This window comes from Danio rerio, chromosome 24 (genome assembly GCF_052040795.2).
Source record: "Danio rerio strain M-AB ecotype USA chromosome 24, GRCz13ab, whole genome shotgun sequence".
Classification (NCBI taxonomy): domain Eukaryota; kingdom Metazoa; phylum Chordata; class Actinopteri; order Cypriniformes; family Danionidae; genus Danio; species Danio rerio.
In genome coordinates, this window is record NC_141044.1 from 24,047,735 (window position 1) to 24,073,500 (window position 25,766).

Below are 25,766 nucleotides of genomic sequence, written 5' to 3' on the forward strand. Positions count from 1 at the left end.
GTGATTAAAACTCAGTAAAGCTCACTCCCCTGATTTAAAAAATGCACATATACAGCAGATGTGACCGCATCCCATCCCCAAATTGCTGATTCAAATCCCACTGAGAGTCTCCCTAACGAAAACAGCAAAAGAAGGTCAATTTTGGCATGTCCAATATCTATGATTTCACTAAATAGTAATGATCAATAAAAACGATCAATAATTGATCTGTGAAAAAATATCGCAGTTCACTGTTGACATCTTAAAGTGCATGACCATTTTTTTTACTGTTTTTATTTTATTTAACTTTTTTTGTTGGGTGGATTTTGGTCTTTGTACAGAAGCAAAATGTTAAATAAAAAAGAATTTTAAAAAATAACCTTTTAGGAACTTTTTTGTACCTTTATTTCTGAGAGAGGACCGAGCAGATGATGATTGATGATGCACAGTATGCACATACCTAGGACACACCAAGATGATAGACAGCCATTGGGCAACATCAGGCCATCGTTGAGTGTTTTGAGTTAATTTGTGCAGTTTTTTACATGTTGCCACTCATCAGACTCACGTCAGAGAACATTTACCTGATTCAGCATGTAGAATTCACATTGACCAGCTGTGAAAGATAGTGCTCTGATTTGTTCAGTTATGAATCAAGAATACAAATAAGTTGGCTGTCATTTTATCGCATTTCTTAAATATTTGCAAATTATATAGATTATTAGATTATCAGACATATTAACACTAGCAAATCCTTCTGTGGTGAATGCAAATAGTATGCAAATGCTTTTGTGTATGGTTTGTATGTGTGCAGCACTAGTTCCAGATTCCCTTCATGGAATGACAATGCAGACAATAGGGAAAGGTATATTTCCCAGTACTGGGTTGTGGCTGGAAAGGCATCCACTGCGTGAAACATATGCCAGAATAGTTAGTATTTCATTCCGCTGTGGCGACCCCTGATAAATAAGGGACTAAACCGAAAGAAAACGAATAAGTGAATAAAAAGGTACATCCTCTTATGCAGTTGCAGAACACACACTTTCAGTCGCCTGTTGTCTTTTTAGCAAGTTCAAAATGCCGTCATCCTGATGTAGAGGTCTGCATTCCCACAGCTGTACTGCGGGAGCTGTGGGACCCGACCTGATTTCTTGCGGCGTGGAAATAAATTCCTGGATAAAACACAGTAGGGGTTGGTAACTCTGGTGTAATTTGAATGAGAGCGGGCAGTCTAACAATATAGCACTCCAGCGAGAGAGACAGAAAGAGAGAGAGAACATCCACCGTGCTGTTGTGGGTCAAGCGAGCGAGTGAGTCTGGAGTCATTCTGGACTCAGTAGCATAAAGCTGGGTGTTGTTTGAGAGGCATGTTTAATCGCTATACACTTTACTTTCTTCTTTGGCCCAATACAGTATGTACCTGCTATGTGTATAGAAATTATGCTGATGTGGTATATAAAATACAATCGATAGTTGTTATTAAGCAGATATGTTTGTAAATCAGACTTTGAAATAGTCATTGCCTCACCAGCCACAAACCTCATCGCACATCACTGTTTAAAGCGGCACTCATGTCTCATCACAAAGAGGCAAACAAAACTGACATTTACCCTACAATCCTTGCACAATCTACAGCTTTATCTGTTATTTTTCTCTTTCGGTAGTACCCAATTTAAATGTGAGATTTTGGAAACCACATCTAAATTTAGTGGGAACAGTCGGGTAGAAAATGGGGAGGGTAGGGCAGCGTGTGAACAAAGGCTGAATATACAATGGGAGCAGTCGGGTACAGAATAAAACCTGGTGGGAGCGGGACTAAAAATTCAGTCCCATGTAGACCTCTATCGTGAGGTGACAACACAGTTGGTTTCCGCTGCCAGTAGTTTTTATATTTTAGACTCATTCCTTGATATCAGCTTTGTGTGTCCCAGGCTTAAGCCTAAAACGGCACACCTTTTGCTTATTGAGTGCGTGTGATCGCTGGCACAACAGAACAATGGTCTCTTCTCCCCAATTACTCAAGGCTGGAAAGACTCCATGCCTCTCTTGTGCTCTGGCATTAATGCATGGTCGGCACACATACAGAATCATGCCTCTAACTTGCTGTCAGTGCACGTGACAACTACTGAACTCAAATTGGCATTCTTCTCACAGTCTTTCTGTTCTCGGCTACTTTCCTATCTGTTGAACACATTCACTTCCTGCTTTAGATCCTAATCTGGTTGCATTGTGAGCTGGATTTTGAGCACAAAAGAGTCCTGTCATTTTGCAAATCGTTTCTTAATGACAGTGCGTGCATATACAAATTTCGTTGCTGAACCCCTGCTGGTATTTGTTCCAAGCTAGATTTAATAACGGCTCAAAAAGGCAGTGGGCTGCAGGAAGTACGTGTGTGAAATGTTGCATAAGCCTCTAACTTTTACATTATGCTTCTGTCCACCCACCAACCCAACGCTCTATAGACTGCACTGGCTAACTCAATCACACCTGGGAAGCAGGTCCATATGGGACCTCGGCATATCACAGAGATACACACATTGTACACACACAAACAAGCAAACACATTGTACAGGACATTCTATAAAGCTGGAATGTGTTTATACACAGCTAATACACAAATCAATTCAATTAAATTCATCTTTACTTCTATAGCACTTTTACAATGTGGATTGTGTCAAAAGCAGCTTAACACAAAAGTTCTAGTAAATTGAAACTGTGTCGGTCCAGATTTCTGAGTTGAAGTTCAGTTTAGCGTGGTTTAATTTTCACTGCTGAAAGTCCAAACACTGAAGAGCAAATCCATGGATGCACAGCTCAACAAGTCCCAAACCAAGCAAGCCAGTGGCGACAGTGGCAAGGAACAAACTTTACCAATGTGGTCCTGTGCTCTGGCATTAATGCATTGTTGGCACACATACAAGATCATGCCTCTAACTTGCTCTCAGAGCTAGTTAGAAGTCCATCAATAGAATAAATAGAAGTCCATTTCTGTCACACAAGAAAAAAGAAACGGTTTCCCACAGTCCAAAGACATGCGGTACAGGTGAATTGGGTAGGCTAAATTGTCCATAGTGCATGAGTGTGAATAAGTATGTATGGATGTTTCCTAGAGATGGGTTGCAGCTGGAAGTGTAAAACATATGCTGGATAAGATGGTGGTTCATTCCGCTGTGGCGGCCCCAGATTAATAAAGGTATTAAGCCAAAAAGAAAATGAATGTTTGACATTTAACATAGAGTAGCATGGTGGCTCAGTGGTTAGCATTGTCGCCTCACAGAAAGAAGGTCACTGGTTCGAGTCGCATGGTCATTTGAACACAAAGGCAAATATTAACTCTTTTGGAGACCAATAAAAACTGACATCCATTGTGTGTAACAAAAAAGCACCATGGATGTCTACCAGTTGTTTTGTGTTTAACTGAAGAAAGAAACTCAAATAGGTTTTGAACAAGTGGACAATGAGTAATGATGAAAGAATAATTTTTTGTCTGTGTGAAGGATGATCAGAGTAAGACTAAATCTAATTTTAGTTTCCTATGTATGTAAAACAGGGCAGCATGGTAGCTCAGTGGTTAGCACTGTGGCCTCACAGCAAAAAGGCAGATGGTTCGAGTCCCAACTGGGCCAGTTATTTTTTCTGTTTGGATATTGTGTGGTGCTCCGGTTTCCCCGCAAAGTCCAAAGACATATACGGTGTATGTGTGTGTGTATAGGTGTTTCCTAGTACTGAGTTGTGGCTGGAACACTGAAAAAGTGTTGCATGCAGAACTGTTGCTAACAATTTATTTGTGTGGAATTTAAATAAACAAATTAAGCTTAATAATGTTCAACGTAATTTGTTTGTTTAAATTCAGCCCAAATAAATTGTTTAACCACTTAACGTAAAAAAAAAAAGAGTAAATCCAAGGAATCATCTTTGAATCATTTTTTAAGTGTATCTGCTGCATAAAAGATATTCTGGAATAGTTGGCAGTTCATTCTGCTGTGGCTAACTCTGATAAATAAGAAACTATGGAAATAGAATGCACTTTTAATATTACATAGTGGGAAACCATCACCTTAGAATTATAAGGTTCTGTCTGACATTTTTGTCAAAATTGAGTTATTGACATATTAAATGACAATTTATTTACATTATGTGATGTTTTTTTATAAGTTGTTTACATTTTAAGACTTTTAATTAAAAAAACTAAAGAGGTACAAAGTCTACAAAGTCGAACTCTAGCTTGGCGTTCTTTCTGTGAGCCAATCAGCATTTCGAATGCACACACGAGGACCAATCAGAATCAGCTTTCTTTGTCATTTCACCAGATAGCTCTGTTGACAGCGGAAAAAAACAAAAAGAAACACAAAGCTGACTAAATAATGCCGCACCACACAAAATTGAAAAGAAACCTGAAACCGATAAGATATTTGTTAATGAAATGATTTAGAAGCATTTTTGACATATTTGAAATATTCATACATTGTTATAAAAGAAAGTTATTTAAAATGTACTATATTAAATGTGAAATATTTTTGTTTGTGTATATACAGTATAGGCTAGTCAGTGAAACATTTTTCAGTGTTTTTTAAACTGATTTGCTTATTGTCTGTTTTCTTTTAAAGTCGTTAAACTTGATATTAAGCCCTGAAGGGCAAATACTTCATATACTTAATTCAATAAATATGATTCAATAATTCATATAAAGCATATAATTCAATAAATATTACCATATTCATTATAGAAAATGAACAGCTATGGACAAAATATTTAGCACAACCTTGTTTGCTTAACTTGAACAAGAAAGAATTTTTATCCTAAAACGTTAAATAAATGTTATAGAAAGCAAAAATGTAACTTTCTCGAACATCAACATATTGTTACAACACCTTTTTTTAAATTAAATTAATTAGCGGAATGATTGCATTTCTTAAAAAGTAATGCTTTAATTAATGATCTGCCAGATAGAACCTTATAATTCCAAGTGGAAACTGACTTTTGAAGAGAAAGATCTATCTGCATTTGTTTGTTTTACCTCAACTTGCAAATTTAAGAGAATTTTGATCATTTAAATGTTGATGTATGAAAGAGAACTGTTACACACACATTGCTTGCTATAAGGAATGCAAAAACATTGAAGCTCAATATCTCAAAATCATAGCGCAGATAGAACCTTGTTATAACTCAAAGGTCAGGAAATATTCTAAACGCAAAATTAGTGCAAATGCACAGTTTATTTAATGTTAATACATGAAATAATTATTTAATATTCCCCAATAACCATTATATTACTTTGATATTTTAATCCCTAACCCAGTACGTAAGAGCAATATTATAACAACAAAAGAAGATTCAACTTCAAACGTCAATATATCATACATTTATTCATACCATGTATTTTAATTTATCATTAAACTAGACACAAACGCACGATTCTTCTTTGTATTTGTCTCAATGGTGAGAGTTTAATGACTATAGCATTTAACATATGTCTGATGTGCTGGAGAAGACAACCAGTGGGAATAAGATAAGTCACCCAATTATAGAAAGACAAAAGCACAGCTGAAATCCTGGCTCTCCCCTATAGCCGCAGTGAAAGCTTTTGCACACAAAACGCCTGAATTTTAAGTAGCCTATAGACATGTGACTAAACGAGTATGTGAACCCTGGTTAGTTTGAAAGCCACGTGTCATTCTGTTTCACTGGAGAAAGTCCTTCATAAGTGTCCCATGGTGCACTTATATTGTAAATCTGCGCCTTTGGGAGACGGGAGTCACGGGACGTTGGTCGTTTGTTACCATTATCTGCAGCAGCACTGTTGTGCGAGTTCTGATAATTATGCAAATCGTCCCCGATCCCCTGAAAAGCTGTGAATGCTATAAATAAACTCCGTTTGATGCCCTTGTTAACATGAGATGCACCTTCATGACCACACCAACCCATTATCTGTCTTGCTTTATCTATTGCGCGATAAAAGTGGAGAGAGTTGGACTTCCCTTCCTTACGTGACTCACATAAGACGCCCCCTAAAACAATGCATTTAAAGTGATTCATTGGTAGCCAAGTGGAGTGGAGAATTTAGGGGCCCATTTATCTCTATGCCCTCAAGGTCTCTTCTGACAAACCATATTGATTGCAAGTTCTGGTTAACATACGCCCTTGGTTTTACTACTGGCACAATGATCATGTTCATACGTTTGTTATAATGCCTTTTTTTTTTCATTTCATACTGGCCCAACAATATGACGCTGGTTATCATTTGGCCGCCGCAAGACAAGACAGAACCAATTGAAGATGACAGTGCTTGTTGTGCTAACAAAGGAACTGAAATGAGATCCTGTCAAACACCATTCAGCTAGAAGTATACAGCACCACAGGCTCTTTTCCCTGCACTGCAGTTCTCAATTAACCACCTTTGCAAGTCCGTTAAGCATTGCTACTGCAGCGTAAAGATTTGCATCAGAATTGGCTCAGGTAATTATCCTGCAGGACTAATGCACCAAGATCCTGTGAGGGAAATCATCAGTAAGCTGTCACTTAAAGGAGGCTCGGAAAAGCAGGAGATTTCAGCATTGCAAAAAAAGAGTAGTGGCAGTAGAATGGTAAAGTGAAGGTATTAGATAAATCATGGCATGTCACAGCAATGAAGTATTATCATATTCCTGTAGCGTAACTAGGGGTGTAGTAAGTGAAGAAAGACCACTGACTGTAACAGTTTATTTGCATAGTACTCAAATGCAATTGTATTTCTATACACAGTGTGTACTGTGGTGAGCCAACACATTATTACAAGATGCAGGAAAAGCAAATATTTTAGATATATATATATTTTTAAAAGCCACATATTACAGGCCTGTTGCCAACCGGGTGAAAAGGGTGCTTCACTTTTCTCAAGAAGTGCACCTTTTTGCAGTTATACGCCTTATTTTCTATTTAATAATGATATTTAAATACTGCATTTTAGTGACATTTAGAGCTGGATTAGTTTGTCGCATGATCATCATAACCACACTTTTTGAGTACCAAAAATATTTCCTAAAGATTTACAATAAAAAAAAAATAGTAATAATTGTAACTTATTTTTAAAATACTAATTTATAACAACATTTATGATTAGATTAAAAAATGATCTGTTAAGGTCTGTGACCTATTGTCATTTATTATTAAATAATAATTAATGCAAACTGGCCCAAAGCACATTTAACTTCTCTCAGAATTTGGCCATTTAAATGATAAAAAATTCATAACATAATAATAATAATAATAAAATATTAATAATAATGACAACAACAACAATGATAATAATAACAATGTTGCCAAATTAGTGTTCAATTTCATTTCACTATGGGCCACTTTGATGCTTTACCGTTATTGGGGATTGTTTGTTTTGAAAATTATCAAAATCAGAATCAACCGTTTTATTGCCAAGTGTGCTTCACACACACAAGAAATTTGTTTTGGCTACAGAAGCTTCCAGTGTACATAAAGTGACAAGTGACAACACAAAGTAAAAATGGGGGGAGGGGGCGGGGGGTCTACAGGGGGGATTCTTCTAAAGTCCACTATCATCTCCACTGTTTTGAACTTGTTCAGCTCCAGGTTGTTGTATTTGCACCATAAAGTCCATAAGGTCCACAATTTAGAATAAAAGTTACTTGTAAAGCGAAGAAATCATATGTGTAAATATGTACATTTTCTACCCCATTAAAGGCTTCTTTCTCATTATGTAGTTAAAAACAAAAGATATACTACGTGTTTTTGGCTGTGAGACGTAACTTTGGACGAAGTTGTCATTGATCCTTCCTATTGTGAAGTCATGTAGTGTGAAACCCTCTGTCGATCCATCTTACAGTGTAAACAAAGCAGCGACAAAACGCTAGTCCAGATAATCATGCAGTGTGAAAACATGAGTGACACAATTACTTTAAAATCATGCAGTCTGAACTCAGCATTACTCTGCTGTTTTAGGGGGGATATCATATAGCTGCATAGATACAGACAAATTGGAGTACCTGATGATGCCCATACTAAATGCCTGGAATTGCTTGGAATTCAAGGCCCTATGCACAGGTTTGTTGGTGAATGTGTTTGAGAAGGTTTCACCCTCAGTAATAACTGCATTATTCTTCAGGCTATACATAAGCTTGACATGTGCTACATAAATTCTATTGCAGGCCAAGGCTTTGTTTTCATGACAATGGCATTCCTTGCCAAATTGAACACATTACAGAGAACTGTTTGAAGAACATTTTAAAGAGTTCAATTTTTATATGTTACCCTAGCCTCTAGTTTCCTCAATCCATCTCAATCCAACTGTCGAATGTGCTGAGCAGGCAAGATTATTCTACAGTGGCTTGAATGATCAGTAAATGTTTTGGTGACTGTTTCCAAAGGGCACCTTCAGGGGTGTTGATGAATCCATGCATCAGTGGGTCAGAGCTGTTATGGCAGTACACAGAAGATTAAGCTCATATAGTATATATGCAGAAAGTTATAATATTTGGCTCATCTGTGTACATATCTAGGTTGTCTGGAGTTTGGCATCATCAGTGGCACATTCGGTAGCCCATGTTCTGAAATAATAGCTCACAGCAAACATGAACAATCACTAGCATTAATTTTACTCATGACATGCACTGAAAAAACAAACAAACAGAAAAACAAAGAGATTTTAATATTTCCTGTGGACTAACCAGGGTTCACATACTCGATTAGTCACATGTATTTAGGCTACCTAAAATTCAGGCGTTTTGTGTCCAAAAGTTTTCACTGAGGTTATAGGGGAGAGCCAGGATTTCAGCTGTGCTTTTGTCTTTCTATAATTGGGTGACTTATCTTAATTCCACTGGTTGTCTTCTCCAGCAAATCAGACATATGTTAAATGTTTTAAAGATGTCGTGCTAACTGTGTTTTTAGGTTTCGCTCTCCAGTTGGATTTTTTGGTTTAACGACTGTCGTAAGAGACGTTACAATACAGGAAAATGTCTGAATACTGCTAACACTGCCAAACTTCATCTGAGGAAAAACTTGTTCACAATGACCAATAATCATCTGTCGATAAACATATCAAACTAACAAGCAAGGACAAAAGATTTTAGCCTAGGATAATAGGAATATTTTTGTATTTCCAAAATTTCTCTCAGATAACCGAATGAAGATGCAAAAAGCAGAGTTTAGATGCAAAAACCTCTGAATGCCACATGAGATTTCTTTCAAAAACAAGCTTTTTTTCTCCACCTCCTATGTTTATATTCAGGTTTTTCCACTTTACAGGCAATGGAAATACCCCATTCATCAATATACAAGTGAAATTACTGAACCTGAAACACAACAGTAAGAGAAAAATGCAAATATTAGAAGACATTTTTTGCTGGAAATTTTTGCATCTGAACTCTTTAAATCATAACCAAAATCTTACAATGTGAGCCAGGCTTAAATCTGCTATAGAATTTATGTATTTTTACCTTATTAATGCAACATAAGCAGCAGGTTCCTGACTCCAGGCAATACATTTCAGATTCAACTTACATTGTGGTGGTAGCTGCTAAAAGAGCCAAGTTTTTTATACCTCCAGAACTGACTTTACTTAAAAACATCATGGTACATGATTTGCATAAACAATGATTTCTTTAATCTACAGATTATAATTCACGTTTCGTATTCTGAGCTGGTTTTTGGAACACATTACTTTCATTTGTCAATCTCCTAGCAACAAGGCAAATGTTTCTGAGAGTTTTGAGTCAAGAATGATTAGTGTAATATGTCCAGTTTCTTTCTTTCTGGAACCATTACCACAGTCTGCAAAAGCAGATACTGATGTATTAAAATCTTTTCTGATTTTAAATATCAGATGGCATTTCTGTGTGGAGTTTGCATGTTTTCCCCGTGTTCGAGTGGGTTTTCTCCTCTGGTTTCCCCTCAAGTCCAAAAACCTGGGAATTGAATAAGCTAAATTGGCCGTAGTGAATGTGTGTGAATGAGTGTTTCCCAGTGTTAGGTTACAGCTGGAAGGGCATCCGCTGCTTAAAACATATGCTGGATGAGTTGGCAGAAAAAATGTATGAATGAAGGATTTTAACTACCAGCCTTAGAGTATTATTATAGCAACCCTTTTTCATTTTTTCCTCTTCTCATGCATGTCAAATTACTCATTGTCTGAGGCAGGTGTATTTCAAGTCAGCCTTTTTAATATTTCCATAAGAAAACTCATAAAGGTGCACTGTTAATAGTGGCACATTCTTCACCACTAGTCCTTATTACACTAACCCTCATTCTGTCATTTCATCTCACCTCATGAATATAGGGCACAGGTCACAGTGTGAATGCGCGTAAGAACCAAACGGGGGAAATGCGTTTGCATATGAATGTGGCAGCAAACGCATCTTCGGGTAATTCTAACAATGTGTTGGCACTATATTTTTCTCACCTATCTCATGTCAACAAATCACCCTCATTCTTTTCAGGGAACAGAGCGAATCCATAAGTCAAGTAATTACCCTGCAGTCACGTTCAAAGTTTTCATAATGCTGAGTTAATTACTCCCTCGTTCATCACTCCATGATGAGTCTGTCATTGCTTTGACAGGAAGAGTTTTCTAGCATCCTTTACTGTACATCACTATGGCATACTTTACCATTCAAAAGCATGGGCAAATGTACGATAGAATTATAGAATATGAAGTCACAGCAGGATAGATTATTCACAAATTGTAGTTTGTTAGTGATTGCAAATTCAGTCACTTGGAGGAATTAGGGGAATTACTTGGAATTAGGTCAACCTTTTCCGTAATGTTAGTTGGTTTAATACTTCAGTGAATCATATTTATGTATTTATTTAATTTACATCTAATTTCTATACTTTATTAGGTGCACCTTACTAGTACCAGGTTGAACCCCCTTTTAGCTTCATAACTGCCTTAATCCTTTGTGGCATAGATTCAACAAGATACTAGAAATATTCCGCAGAGATTTTAATCCATATTGACATGAAAGCATGACACAATTGCTGCAGATTTGTTGACTGCACATCCATGATGTGAATCTCCCGTTCCACAACATCCCAAAGGTGCTCTATTGGATTGATCTCTGATGACTGTGGAGGTCATTTGAGTACAGTGAACTCATTTACATGTTCAACAAACCAGTCTGAAATGATTCACGCTTTATGACATGGCACGCTATTCTGCTGCAAGCAGCCATCAGAAGATGAGCACACTGTGGTCATAAAGGGATGGACATGGTCATCAACAATACTGTAGGTAGACTGTGGCATTGACATAATGCTTAATTGATACTAATGCGCCCAAAGTGCAGCAAGAAAGTATCCCCCACATTACACCACCACCACCCGCCTGAACCGTTAATTCAAGGCAGGATGGATCCATGCTTTCATGTTGTTGACGGCAAATTCGGACCCTATCCGAATGTCGCAGCAGAAATCAAGACTCATCAGACCAGGCAACATTTTTCCAATCTTCTATTGTCCAAGGTTTCCTGTTCTTAGCTGGAGTGGCACCCGGTGTGGTCTTTTGCTGCTAACTTGTTTTATGAGAAAAGAGTCTTTTGAACACTTACGATGTCTATCGATGGTTTATACCTGCAGTTTTCGACTGTTGAATGAATCTTTTCCTATATAGACTGATTGGCACGTATATGCATTCACAATGGTATGAACTGTTATAGAGCTGCTCAATTGTGTATTTACATTATAAATTGTTTTATAATTAATATTATTATTTAAAAAACAGATCAGAGCAAACTATTTCTCAGTATTAAAGGGCTGACCCCCCATCTTGTTTTGACATCCTTCAGTGGGGATCAAGCGTTAATTAGGGGGGTTTAATTTGTCTACAAATTCAGAAGCATGGATTGCATTTAAGTCATATGACAGCAAGTAAATAACTATCCTGTATTGCAAATATTCATAACAAAACATGAAATAAAGCAGAATGTTATAAAAATTTAATTTGTAAAATAAAATTGTGAATACGTGTAATTTATTAAAAAATTAAAATAATAATAATTTAAGTGTGATAAAATATTACAAACATTATTATTATTTTACTGTGAATGTGCAATATGATTATTTACTTATTACAAATGAAATAATTTTTACTTTAAACATTTTTTAAATAAATAAATAAACTATTTATATATTCATTTTAAGATTTTTCTTATAATCTTCTCCATAATATTTGAGTTGCAGAGCTTCTAATTATTTTCCTATTTTAGTAAAAAGTGGAAAAGTGCTAAAAATGACTGAGTAGTTGTCTCCAAACCTTTGGCTGGAATTGTACAATGAAATTCACTTTGGCTCACAATGTAAAGCCGCTGGATTTGCTTGTCTGTCTGGATAAATATTCATGCACCGCATCACAGCTCTGAATCAGCAGTTGCTAGTTATTTGAAGAGGTCAAAGGGTTTCATACGCTTTGGTTTCTTCAGGCTCTCCAGACTGATATTGCATACATTTTTAAATGGCAATATAAAAAAATCGACTTCATATGCAGCCTTTTGTTTCTACGCCGTATAAACCTGCTGGAAAAAAAACTTTAAGTTTAGCCTGTCTAGACACTGAATGTGGACCCATCTGTGGCCATATATTTGTTTGGTTAAGTGACGTGGTTTACAGGGCACTGCTAGTTTAGAGAAATAAAAAGTGAGTTTTAGATGTAGGCTACATTGATGAAATGTGCTTTATCTTTCTTTCACACTATCTCTATCTATGAGCTTTTTAACAGAAGTAGATAAGGACAAGAAGGATTTGCAGCTTAATCAACTGATCTGCAGATTTGATCACAATCTGCAATAATTCAATGCATCAGGTAATATAATCAAATATACTGACATGCAGTTTCTACGCAGCCAGAGTTGGTTCATTCTTGTTATGCATTACCTGCTGAACAAACAATAACAAAAAAAGATTATGCATTGTAATTTAAGGAGATTCTTTTTATTTATTTTTTTACTGTTGAGATGTAGTGATAGTGTACTGATGTAAAGCTAATTTTCCTATTTCTCCTATAATCAGATCTGTAAACTTATCAAAGCATTTTAAAAGTGCAGAAATTGTGAAAGATTGTTATAGTTTTCATTGGCGAAAGCTATCCATTGATGTTTATGAATAAAAAAACCAACCAATTATATACCCTGTAAAAAAAAAAAAAAAAAAAAAAAAAAAAAAATATATATATATATATATATATATATATATATATATATATATATATATATATATATATATATATATATATATATTTAGTTAAAATATTAATTTCCTCTAAGGTACCTTTTAAAATCCACCTTTTTTTGATACTGCAAAATACAAACAATGTTATTTTAAAGGGTCGGTTATCGGAATTATAAACTCATTTTGTTCTAAATATAGCTTTTAAAATGTAATTTAAAGGGCACCTATGATAAAACAAAATCAACTTTTGTAAGTTGTTTGGACAAAACTGTGTAAGGTGTAGTGTGTCCACAGTCACATTGGAGTGAAAAAAAAACAAGTCAATTTTTTACAGTTTTTCTGTCACTTTGGTGCATTTCTCACAACACTATTTACATTTGCACAAAAGCTAATGCATTTCTCAAAACAATTAGTCATTTGTACACATCCTAGTAGCAGTTTCTCATTCCTTTCAACAAATTGCAAATGCTTTTGGACATGCATCAATTGCTTTCAAACAACTCTCTGCTACTTATAACATTATAATTTGCTTATGTCATGTCAGTCAAAATTTACTAAACTTGTAAATGCTGAATAGTCATTCCATATAAAACTAATAGTCCTCATTTCATTACTTGAGTCATTACAAACAAAAATGTTGAACTAGTTATCAAAATCTGTCTAGCAAAATTTATTTTAAAAAATTTAATATTCATTTTCCTGAAAATGTCTTAAAAATTGAACCATTTCATGAATGATTTAAAGACCTGTGTGTGTTGTAGGTTCAGTTCCATTATGTACTGCAATAATGTTTACAGCTGTGCACAGCTCTACCCAAAGGAAGTTTATGCTTGTTGTAAATAAGGGTGTATTTACAGTTTTTTTGTCAGTGGCTTTGGTGCATTTCTCACAACACTATTTACATTTGCACAACAGTTAATGCATTTCTCAAAACAATTAGTCATTTGTACACATCCTAATAGCAGTTACTCATTCCTTCTAACAAATTGCAAATGCTTTTGCAAATGCATCAATTGCTTTCACACAACTCTCTGCTGTTTATAACATTATCATTTGCTTATGTCATGTCAGTTAAAATTAACTAAACTTGTAAATGCTGAATAGTCATTCCATATACAACTAATAGTCCTCATTGCATTACTTTAGTCATTACAAACAAAAATGTTGATCTAGTTATCAAAATCTGTCTAGCAAAATTTATTTAAAAAAAATATCTTTATTTTCCTGAAAATGTCCTAAAAATTGAACAATTTCATGAATGATTTACAGACCCGTGTATATTGTGGGTTTAGTTCCAATATGTACTGCAATATTGTTTACAGTTGTGCACAGCTCTACCCTAAGGAAGTTTATGTTTGTTGTAAATAAGGGTGTATAATTTATTCTTCTGCACAATGCTGTGAATAAATTTGAATTGCAACGAGCATATGCAGTAAATATGTGAAACATACATATTCAGTGTCCTGTACTCAGATACCTCACTAAATGCAGTGATGTCTAACTTTTCTGTAGTTTTCAAATGACTGTGCAAATAGAATATAGTGCTGTCTTGAGCATTTTCAGGAAGTGTCACCAAAATCTGACTTTTTTGCATTGAAAAAAATGTACAGAGTAAACTGTCATAATGAAAACATGACAAAGCTATTTGACGATCTTGTTCATAAACAATGGTGTCAGGACTTTTTATTTTGATGATACTGACACTTTGATTGACATGAATACTTGCTTTTAAGGAATGAACTATCTGTTTGAGCATGTGACATGCTTTTGCAGGTTATCAACTAGGTTTTGCAGTTTGTACTAATTGTTTTGAAAAATGCACAAATTGTGGTGCAGAAATGCACTAGTGTTGTAAGAAACGCACCAAAGCGACTGAGAAAAACTACAATTTCTTGATGTTAGAATAGTATCCAAATCCCAGTGATCTTGAGGCCAACTGTCCCACCTGACGTGGTGCTATGTTTCTATAATAACATATATACACATGTCCACAGAACCTTTTTGCCATTAAATTTTGATTATAGCATCTGTTATAACTCTTTTTCTCTATGAAGTTTTATAAGATAAAACGTTTTTAAAACAGTGCATGTTTGAAATAAAGTAAAGTTTAATCCCTATATTCACCTTGGCAGCATGGTGTCAGTAAAAGTGCATATATATATACTATATACAGGTGTGTGTGTGTGTGTGTGTGTGTGTGTGTGTGTGTGGCATTTGAGTAAGTGAGACTCATCATTTTAGAAGGGCTTGAATAAACTCCGCCACAAATGCATGAAATAAACTTATTTGGTATTTTTGACTAAAGAGCTGTATTTCAGCTTCATCTCTGTCTGTCTCTATCACTGAGGGCTGTTTATTTGCTATAACAGGAAAACGTGAAATGGTGGGAGAAGCAGCTCATTTAGATTTAAAGTCACATGCTACAAAAACAGCTACACGGTCATCAGAAACCAAAATGGCCAGATTCTGCAGGCTATAATAAATTATCTGATGGGTATTTTTAGCTAAATCTTTACATACACATTCTGGAGACAACAAAAGCTATCTTACAATACATATTGTAAAAGGGGTTAAAATAGAAACCTTTTAAGTTAGTGGACAAAAACTCCGGCCCTAAAATCTGATATTTTGAAATAAAAAAAAATAATATCATGTATACAAACAATGTTTAAAAGTATGCATAACAAGATGTTAACTCAAATCCATTTAAAAAAGAAATATGGTAAAACAGTCCGACAGACAGATGTACAGGCAGACGTACAGACAGACAGACAGATGATAGATAGATAGATAGATAGATAGATAGATAGATAGATAGATAGATAGATAGATAGATAGATAGATAGATAGATAGATAGATAGATAGATAGATAGATAGATAGATAGATAGATAGATATTTAAAACTGAAAATATATTATTATGGTAGTTTCACATAGACTAGTGAAAAGATGAAAAATGTACGCACACATAGAGAGACAGGCAGTCTGTGATGCTCTAATTTCCTCTGTTCCCTGTAGTCATTGAGTCTCTGTTGTTCACCTCACTCTTGCTCTAGATCTGCTGCAGACCTTAATGATGCTGGAAAATCTCTCTACCCTTCTGTTCAGGTGAAGAAATCCCCGAATTCCAGACCTTTTCAGATATTAACATTCATCTTCCAGTAATCTGCTCCGGTCTCAGTAGCCAAGGGTCACCAACGCCTGAGTGAACAAATGGAGAGTGAAACCACTGGAGTTTCTTTAGAAAACACTGAAAAGACAGTCACTTCACATGAAGCTTTGTTTACTGTAACACTCAAAAAAGGTATCACATTTATGGCACATTCAATCTGACATTCAATGCCATTTTAAGCTGATACTTTTTTCTTAATGGAATAAAAATCAAATATTTGTGATGGTTAATTGCATTTTACATTTAGTTGGCAAAATGCATAGAAATTAAAAAGTACAATCCGTTTTTTGTTAGCGCAATGCAAGTTATTTAACTAAAAACAATGTTTGTTTTGGTCATTTTTAACCAAAATTGAACAATTTACTTTTGTTCTAGAATGGCAGTCTATCTCTGATGATATCGGTTTAGACAAAATATTTATTATGTTTTCTTTTTGTTTTTCTCCCATTGACTATTTTTTATTGCAAATCCATGACAGAAAAACCAACAATCAATATGCATGTATATGCTTTTTTAGGAAACGGTAAAACGTGTCATTTTTACTGCTGGTCATCTTTTGGCAGCATTAGCCCTTTAGATAGGCCTGTGCAAAAAAATTTCTGGCTTTTGTATGTTCTGCTTTTGAGTTCTGTGGAGTAAAACAGCAGATAATGGTGTGAGCGCATAAATATACTTACTATGTTCTGAGAGCTGAGCTGATAATTTAGATTTTCTCAGACATATCAAGATTTTGCACAGCAGCTCAACAGTAAAAATTAAAACTGTTACCTCTAACATTTGGTAAAACCAGTGACTATCAAGAAAGTGAGATTACACTACCTGACAAAAGTCTTGTTGCCTTTCCAAGTTTTAGGAAATTATAGTTGATCATGTGGTATCAGAAGTGTCTTATATGAAAGGCAAAAGCTTCTTGGTTACACTTATTTTATCTAAATAAAATACGATCAAGCCTTGATTTTTTATTAATTAGGACAGTAAGCTCTGACTTTGCTTAGACAAAAGTTTTGTCACTTAACAGAAATAGTGTACAGTATATGAAGTCATGCTGCAGTGGAAAAAAATTCATATTGTATATAACTCCCATGAGCTTGGAGGACTGCATCCATAAATCTCTGCAATGACTCAAATATCTTTTAAATAAAGTAATCTGAAATGGCAAAAAACATTTAATAATAATAAAATCTTTAAAAATAAAAGAGTTATTGCAGGACTCGAAGAGTTCAACAAGATTATTTTGATTAATCTTCAAAGCTTACTCCATCTTACCCCAGACATGCTAAAAAATGTTCATTCTGGTGACTGGGCTGGCCAATCAGCACCTTGACCTTCTTTGCTTTCAGGAACTTTGATGAGGTGGCTAATGTATGAGGAACAGCACAAATGTCTTGATACCTCAGGCTGTTAATGTTGTCATACACTCTGCAGATCTCTCACACACCCCATACTAAATGGAACCCCAAACCATGATTTTTCCTTCATCAAACTTGACTGATATCTGTGAGAATCTTGGGTCCATGCAGGTTCCAACGGGTCTTCTGCAGTATTTATGATTATTGGGATGCAGTTCAAGAGACGATTCATTGGAAAAAAATCTACCTTTTGCCACTTTTCCAAATGATCAACAGAAGTTATCATTTGTTGTACTTACAACTGGAGTCAACAACAAGACTTTTATAAGGTAGTGTACAGTATATGGTGTCATGATCTCTTGTAATCAAAATTGTCATTATAATGGAAGATAATGGGGCCACAACCATAATAAATGAAGTTTCATAAACTAATTTCGAGAGTAGCACGTGATATGATTGACTGCAGCTGGCCACTCATCCACACTCATTAGCTAGCCAATCAGATTGATCCAAACTCACTATAAGTAACCTAGCCAAGAACTACTCCATTATCTTCGTTTTCCCAAAGAAACCCCCCATCTACCCCTTCTCCTCCTTTCCTCTTTCGCCGGGGGGAGCTCTCGAGAACACCTGACCTCGTACTCCCCTCACATGCTCTATAGACCTGGCGGGAGCCCTGGGCTCAACTATCTCCGAGCTCAGGGTTCTCTCCCGGGACAGCATGCCAAACCTGCTAACTTGCTAACAAGTAGTGAAACAGTATCTAAGTGTGAACTCTTAAAAAGGGTAATAGATTTGCCCAGAGTGTATTGTTGAATTTTTGAACATTTTCAATCTCCCAAAATATGTCAAAATAAGATTTGTCACCAAAACTTGTTCCATTTGCTGAAACACAGAGTCGTGGCCAAATTATTACATCAGAGTGGATGAAAACATCCCCAAAAGCACACAAGGGTCAACATTTTTGATATGTCATCATTTACTATGAAATCTCTGTTTACATTAAAACACAAATTATATGGTCAGTGAAAACACTGGAAATCTTGGCTTTCTCTAAACTGGTATTATTATTATTATTACTATTATTATTACTATTATTATTATTATTATTACTATTATTATTTTGAACGAACAATAAAGCAGAGAAACAAACATAGAAAAAGAAGGCAGAAATAGGGATCAGCAACAAGTCCAACAACTTGCAGCTTTTTGCTCTATACCTCCATCCAAACATCCACCCCAGGCGTTCATTTCAGATTGGGTTCACGCCTGTCCTCATGAGATTAAGGTAATGAGGTGAGCGTCATGCTGTGGGCAATAGAAGATTTGAGTCTGGCTATCAGGAGGACTGTAAAACACAACCAGAATGTCTGACCGCTGTGGCTCCAGCTGACTAACCCCACTCACATCACTCATTTCAGCTTCAGCAATGAGGACACGGCCAACAATACTGACAAATGAGGGAAACTTTCAGCTCTATAAACAGCAGGAGGACGTTCATTAACAGCAGATTATATGGTTATGACAGACGAGACGCTTGTACTTCAGCCACACTCAATCTACTTTATGTGGTATGAGCAAAATAAGAGACATTAGCGTATATTTCTATATACATTTATTACAGAATATGTTTTCTTCTTCTCCTCTTTCCTTCAACCACATCTTAAAATGTCTCAGACAAAACATTTACTATAAACAAGTGAATTTTTATATTGAGTTGAAGTCAAAATTAACAGCCCTCCTGTGAGTTTTTTTTTTTTTTTTTTTGATGATATTTAACAGAGCATTTTCTATAATATTTTTTCTTCTGGAGAATGTCCTATATGTTTTAATTCGGCTAGAATTAAAGCAGTTGTTATTTTTTTTAAATCCATTTTACGGTCAAAGTTTTTAGCCCCTCTAAGCTATATATTTTTAGATTGTCTACAGAGCAAACAACAGTTATACAATGACTTTCCTAATTACCCTAACTTGCCTAGTTAACCTAATTAACCTATTTAAGCCTTTAAATGTCTCTTAAAGTTAAATACTTGCGATATTAAGCCTGGTTTATACTTCTACGACCAGTAATCGGTGTGACCCACAGCGCATGCCTTGCGTGTTGCTGTGCATTTATACTTCTGCGTGCTGTTTTTGTTGCGCTGCAATAACACTTTCGAAATGCTAGCTGGCAGCAGGTTATGTCATGTTCCTCTGTACAGAGTTTCGTCATGAGTGTTTTGATTTTTCTGAACGCTATCTTAATGTACAAGTAGCTAAAACTCACTCATTCTGAAGCAGGAGCCAGCGGACATGCCTTACAACTTAACAAACTTAACAACTTAAACAAAACACAAAACTTTCCACCTGAAGTTCCTTCATGGGACTAGACACTTAAAAAACACTTGCTCCAACAGGTTTGCGTGGCTCTCACCCCTGCACACACTCATCAGCGTTACCAAGCAGACCAATCACAGAGCTTGCGCTATGAATCGTTGCGACATGTAGTTAAAATTTTTTTAAAGGTTGGCCAGTGCGAGGGGTATATGACCACGCGAAGGCTGTGCCGGAGCATACACGTGCGCTTGATGCAGAAGTATAAATCAGACTTCAAGAACGCTGAAAACAAAGTTGAGGATTCACGTGCAGCTTATTTCAAGATTGGTCAGACAGGCAACAATCCACAGGGTCAAACAGGTACATGGAGAGCAATCGAAAGTTGTAGTCAGTGCAGGCGAACCGTCCATTCAGGCAGCAATGAATCAAAAACAATAACACTGACATGAAACGTTTCGACAATGTCGAGATCCCAAAGCGCAATTTTTTCGAATCACTACACCGAAGCATGATCCGAAACACCCAGGTCACGCTTTTGAGATTAATTAAAACAACCAGGTCACGTGATCAATCAGTCAATCAAATGGATAACCAGGACAGGTGTGTGTTGCCTGAAGGGAGTTGTGGTTCATATGCTGGTAGAATTGCAGTCTAAGTGAAATTGAATGATCTCCAGTGATGAGGGTTAGATGATAGGTGATCATGACAATACTACTATCTTGAAAAATATTGTATCTATCTTGAATAGTAAAGTATTATTTACTATTATCATGCCAAGATGAAAAAAATCAGTTATTAGAAATGAGTTATTAAAACTAATTTGTTTAGAAATGTGTTAAAAAAATTCCTTGCTGTTAAACCGAAATTGGGAAAAATAAACAGGGGGTTATTGATTCAGAAGGGCTAATAAATGCCATTTTTAAATTAAATAATAAAAACACATAATAAATAACATTTTATTATTGATCGAAAGCAATGCCTCATTGTCTGATCAATTTTAAATCAAGTCATTTTATAATTTAACAAAGAAATATATCAGCATAAAGCCTTTATGCTATTACCAATAATAAGAAAAATGCCATTCAAATAAGCTAGTGGTTAGATTAAATAAATTTTCACACTGTCACTTCTTCCAAATAAATTAAAAATAATTCAGGATTTGACATTTGATTTCCATTTGAGGTGTTCAAAGTTTCTAATAAAAATGCAAATGCAAAACAAAATGCAAAAAGCTATGCAAATACAGTGATGAAGTTCCAATAAAAATGGCAAGTTTCCTTTCATTTTTATTTAGACTTTAAATGATATTTTTCCCACAAAGTTAACAACTTTAAACTTTCTCCCAATCCTTCACCCCCAAAACAAATCTAAAGGTGACGCTCTAAGCTTAAGGTCAGGAAGAAGTGCAACGGCGGATGTTTCATTGAGGAAAGATAATGCCACGCTGACACAGGGTTACTATATTGATCCATAAGAAACTCCTGCTATCATGCCGTACACAAGCACAAAAATACAGCAAAATTTATAACCGTGTCTGCAGGTCAGGTTTCAGTCCTCAGGTCTTCAGTTCAGTCAGAGACCTTGTTTTTGATCTTTCCCTTGCTCCTAAATCCCTTATTGACCCTCTTAAGCCTAAGTGAACCTTTTCCTGCCTAAGCCTTTATGAATAACATAAATTCACCTGTTTTGGCAGATAAAAGTAAGTGGAGGGATTATTGCAGAGTCATTTTCTATTCAGATTAACTCCAGCCAAGATGAACAGATTCCTTAAATACTTCACTCACTTCCCAATGAAGAGAATCGTAAATTCCCTCAAATCCTTTCAATAAACCTTTGGTCCTTGGGTGTAAAGAAATACAACATACAACCTGTGAAGGAAGAGAAAAGCGAGTGAAAACAGAGGAAAGTAGAGGACAGATGATGGTGGAGGACTTACTGGCCCATTTTTTGCAAACACAAATGGGGCATTTCCTACAAAGCCTTAGGATAAGCTTGACCTCATCCAGCCCATTGCTGTCTCTCAGGACACAAGTCCGACTTCACCTAGATTTTAACTCTGCTAGAGTCCTAAATGAATAGAAGAACCATTTACTGTAACCTGCATTTCATAGCTCTAAGCGTGAATAGGTTACAAAACAAGGACTGAAGATCTATTCAGATAACGTGTTTTCATTTAATTGGAAGCACCATGTGATCAACATTAACCTTCAAGTCAAGTTGAGCTTTAAAGGTGCAGTATGTAGGTTTGACACCTAATGGTTGAACCAGGTATTGCATTCCTGGATCAAAACAAACGCAGGTGTAGGTTGCCAGATTGAGGACCAACAGGAGATTGACGATCAGCCTAAAGGCTGATTTAAATCATGTTTTATATAAAAGCAATGCCATGTGTTGTCGAAACAGTGTGTTTCGTCTGGTGCAAACAGCCAAATTGCTAATCACTGCAAATCTCCCCATGTATGGTGTTGTTAGGACACAGAGTTACAATGTAACCTGTTCACCTAATGTTTATTTTCGTAATATTTATATTATTTGCAAATCAGTAACCTCATGTGGAACTCTGAATCTTCGTCTCATTTCGGAGTCTGCTACTGTCCACCAGAGGTCGCATTTCGGTCACAGGCACATACTTTAAGAGCCTTCCTAAATGAATGAAATACGCAAGAAGCTGATAATTGGCTAACAAAGACAACATTCTGGCACATTTCCAAAGCAGAATATCTGATTTTAGCATTGTTTTTCAGATAAGCAAGAATGTTCAGTTGGCATGTTTCTTAAATATCTCATATATATGGCATATTATGCCATTTTTCAAAAACTTAAAAACCACACCTTTAATGTCACTCCGCTATATGGGTTTATTGTTGCAGTAGAGAGAAAGTGATAGAGCCAATTTGGTGCATAGGGAAAATTGGGAGGCCATGATTGGTAAGGGTTGATGGAGGGAATTTGGCCAGGACATGAGGGTAACACCCCTACTCTTTATGAGAGGTGCCATGGGATTTTTAATAACCACAGAGATTCAGGACCTCGTTTTTTTCTGAAAGAAATCTACATGTCTCTACTACGCTTTCTACATGTATACTAATTTTCGCAAGGGAGGCTAATAAACAATCTGATATGTGTGATAAAATTTACTATCAACGTCAAAATTAATCAATGATAATCAGGGCTGTGCAGAGACCTTTTGAGGGTCATTTGCTCAAAGTGAACACCCGGGGGAGAAGATGAGCGATCTCGAAGTGAAGAGCGGGGAGTGCAGGAGTGGGTGAACGATCGCGAATTGAAGAAAAGGGCCCACCCGTGCATGTGCGCATAACGACAATAAAATTAAATATATCATACATTAAAAAAGTAAACATGAATTATCGTAAAAGCTTTGTCATTACAAACTTTGTTTTAATGCAAGAAAATGTATGGTAAAAAAACGTTTTAATATCTTGGAGCATTTTGCCAATTTATTGCTATTATTTTAGACACACTGCTTTTTCTAAAAGTTTGAAATGAGTTAAATAGGGTTTTTTTTTAAATATGCATATTTCTGGAAAAGAGGGGCGATGTGGTGACGCAGTAGGTAATGCTGTCGCCTCACAGCAAGGTCGCTGGTTCGAGCCTCGGAGTCGGCTGGATCAGTTACCGTTTTTGTGTGGAGTTTGCATGTTTTCCCTGCGTTCGCGTGGGTTTCCTCCGGGTGCACCGGTTTCCCCCACAGTCTAAAAAAATGTGGTATAGGTGAATTGGGTAAGCTCAAATTGGTCCATAGTATATGACTGTGTATAGATGTTTCCCAGAGATGGGTTGCAGCTGGAAGGGCATCCACTGCGTAAAACATATGCTGGATAAGTTTGTGGTTCATTCTGTTGTGGCGATCCCAGATTATTAAAGGGACTTTGCTGAAAAGAAAATGAATGAATGAATGAATGAAAAAGCTTGGTTAATTGGACATATTATTGCTCGGGAAAAAATATTATGATTAAATCGCATCAAAAATAAGCATTTGATTTGACACAATATATACAAGTAAACATGTTTATTTATATTCAGATATAAAATGTAGGTGTAAATGATATATAGATATAAATGATATATAAATGTATCTATGTAATAAATAGTTTTGTTTCAATGTATGTGTGAATATTATATATAAATAATGCACACATTTACAGTGCTCAGCATATACGAGTATACCCCTCACAAATATATCTTTCAAATTCATTCAATTCATTTTTAATAGGAAGCTATACAATATTATATTTGTGCATATACATTAGATCAGTCAGTACTGAAGCCAAATCTGGAGTTCATAACAAAATAACTTACGATAACGGCCCAAAAAGTATTACAGCCAAATTTATATGTTAGAGAAAAAATATTAAATACAAATTTTAAAAAGAGGAAAAATCAAGAAAAGCAAAAAAAAATAATACATTTTTATTTTTTTAAATTTTTTGGGTTGTAATTTCTTTTCCAAAATTTAGCTTGAATTTAATTCTATTTTCTTTCAATTTCTAAATATGTCTGGTGACTAAAATATTATTTTAATAAAAATATCGGTTTAATAAATCTCTTTTGTTTAAATCAATGACTCTAAAAAATATGGACGACGCGACAGCCCCTTTTCCCATTGAACGCCTTGAGGGCAAAACGCCTGCTTGACGGGCACAAACTGTCGCAAAAGACTGCTGAAATTGGAGCCTTGACATGCGCAGAAGGACTGTCTGATGGAGCCAGAGGAGGAGCCGCGAAAATGAGCGGAGTCGAGCTTCCAACCAAACGCTTTATGTAAAATCAACCACGCCCCCCAAACTGCTCACTTCACTGCCGGTGTCTGCACTATAACAAACGCTCGCTGATGTAAAAAGAAGCACTTACATTTAAAAATACAGAATAATATACGGTTTAAAAACGGTGTGATGTAAGCTGTTATACTTTAATCAAAGCAATACATGCTGGACTGCAGAAATAATCTTTTCTACACTCTAGCCTGAATATCAGCACAAATAATATATTCTCTTATTGTTATATTTGTTGTTGGAATTTGTAATCTTCATAGGGGTAGAAAAAACACAAGTAAAATATGAACAATAACATATAAACAACACGTACATTTTTAGAAAGGTTTTTATTTTTAATTAGCCATCAACAGAACCCAAAATATAGCCTACACACCATAACGATTTACCATGCGGGAACAATCGTGCGTTTAAATAGGCTACAGCAAGATTTCTAAATATCAACCGGATATTTACACATCCCAACCCTGCAATTTGTCCATTTGTGCAAAAAAGAACTTTGCAGTATTAATAAAATGTGCTGCAACATCGCTAGTATATTGTTTATTGATTTTCGCTTGAATTGTTTATTTAATTTTTTGCCTCCGTTTTCATTTGGTTTATTCGATGCCTTCATTATATCTAGCAACGAGGAATTTACATTCATTTTAATGTTTAGTTGGAGTTTTCAAATAAAACGCCAACAGTAAATGATGTAAATAAATAATATCTAACATTTACAGCTCTATTAGGCTAAGATTCGGTTTCAATAATGTTTTATAACAGCAAATTCAGTAGATTACTTAATAACATGCCAAAAAATGCAGAGACGTCCTGTAAAGCAAGTTCAAATAACCTTACAGGAGATTAACGTGAAGATTATTATTTTAGACACATAAAGAGAATTACTGCTAACGATCTCCTGTATTTTCCCCGTACTTAAATTAGTTTATTTTATTGTGCAGTTTTATTGTCATTTTTATATTTCTTTGTGCACTACAAAATTTA

The 25,766-nt window shown here is 35.6% G+C and overlaps 1 protein-coding gene and 1 non-coding gene across 6 annotated transcripts in view; both read right to left on the reverse strand.

The window, feature by feature from the left end:
• The window catches only part of vipr1b (vasoactive intestinal peptide receptor 1b), a 738,286-nt gene that overhangs the window by 291,226 nt on the left and 421,294 nt on the right, over positions 1-25,766 (reverse strand). The window lies entirely within an intron of this gene.
• The window catches only part of LOC137489235 (uncharacterized), a 53,450-nt gene that overhangs the window by 21,634 nt on the left and 6,050 nt on the right, over positions 1-25,766 (reverse strand). Inside the window, exons 2-3 of the transcript XR_015524969.1 lie at positions 16,116-16,350; positions 12,808-12,858 (exon numbers count right to left, since the gene is read on the reverse strand). This is a non-coding gene — a transcript (uncharacterized LOC137489235). The remainder of the gene's footprint in view (positions 1-12,807; positions 12,859-16,115; positions 16,351-25,766) is intronic.